The sequence below is a fragment of the Mus pahari genome, chromosome X, assembly GCF_900095145.1.
Source record: "Mus pahari chromosome X, PAHARI_EIJ_v1.1, whole genome shotgun sequence".
Taxonomy (NCBI): Eukaryota; Metazoa; Chordata; class Mammalia; order Rodentia; family Muridae; genus Mus; species Mus pahari.
In genome coordinates, this window is record NC_034613.1 from 50,696,280 (window position 1) to 50,697,775 (window position 1,496).

At 38.4% G+C, this 1,496-nt stretch overlaps 1 protein-coding gene across 1 annotated transcript in view; it reads left to right on the top strand.

Annotated features, from left to right (window-relative positions):
- Window positions 1-1,496, top strand: part of F9 (coagulation factor IX) — a 34,398-nt gene that overhangs the window by 22,187 nt on the left and 10,715 nt on the right. The gene's annotated exons all lie outside the window — the stretch shown is intronic.

Sequence of the window (1,496 nt, forward strand, 5' to 3'; positions counted from 1 at the left end):
ACACACCTACTCCAACCAGGTCACACCTATTCCAACAAGGCCATACCTCCAAATGGTGCCACTCCCTGGTACAAGAATACACAAACCATCACCCGTCATACTATCTCTATCTCTATCTCTCTGTCTCTGTCTGTCTCTCTCTCTTTCTCTCTCTCTCTGTATAACACATACACACACACACACACACACACACACACATGCACACACACATTCACATACACATTGGGACTCCTGTATACCCTCAGCCCCTAGGAAAACCAATGAGTCACATGATCTCTAGGCACAGACTAACTGATGGGGTAACGAAAAGGGACACATGTGGAAAGGATTAAGGCAAAACTCCTTTCTTAGAATAAGCACATGGGCTCTGACCTACTGCCACATTTCTCCAAGTCTGACAGTATGTCCAGATCACTAGGGATTTGTTAGGTACACAGTCTCACACTCCACCTCAATCTCCTTGGATTTGAATTACGAGAGAGAGAGAGAGAGAGAGAGAGAGAGAGAGAGAGAGAGAGATGCTGCAATCTGGGTTCAGGGAAGCCCTGCAGATCATTCTGATAGATACTGTAGTTTGGAAACCCACTGTCCTAAAGGAAGCACACAGAAACCTGTCTCCAAAATGTCAAATAATGAAGTCAATCTATGTTATCCTCCAAGTGTGTTTGCCACAGAAGCTGCATATACAATATTACTTGTGCATATTGTTTTAAACTAAGAGTTAGATTAGGAGCAAAACCCAGGCCTTAACTATATATTTAGCGAAGGCTCCAGTGATTCAATCAGTGAGGAGAGACAGGCCACCTCCTACCTCAGTGAAAGGATCCAGTCCAGACCTTACATAAAATTGGGGTATCAGCACATGTGACTATTTTACTTACCTAGTTAAAAACATTAAATTTTTTTCACTTCCTTTGTCACTTTTGCCACGTTTCCAGGGAATAATGGCAGCATGTAGTTGGTCACTATTTTACTGGACAAGGCAGGTATTAAGAGAAATTGTCCATCATTACATGTATTTCTGTTAGTATGCATCATGGTTTACTCTAGCTTAAAACTCCTTGGGTCATAATTATAATTTAGTAGTGATTTCAATGGTTCTTCACATGACAATAATTTTTCTAATAAGGTATGAACTTCTGACAGTTTAAATGACACTGCAATCATCAAATTAGCTACAATTTAAGGAGGTCAGATAGATGTTTGCATCTAAATTTCACATTTAACAGCACTAGAAATTTCTGAAACTAGCTATGTATACTAGCTATCGGTCTATCAAGAATTCTTCAAAATGTCTGCTACTCTGCCATTTTATAATATACTAGATGACAGATGTCAAACATATACTTGGGGATAGAAGAAAGTCATATAGACACTAAACATGTAGGCAATAAAATACACTGTGTATACATTTATATACCCTCTAGCCTTCCTTTTTTTTTTTTTTTTTTTTTTTTTGATTCTATAATTTGGAAATATTGTTAATTATTCTCTGT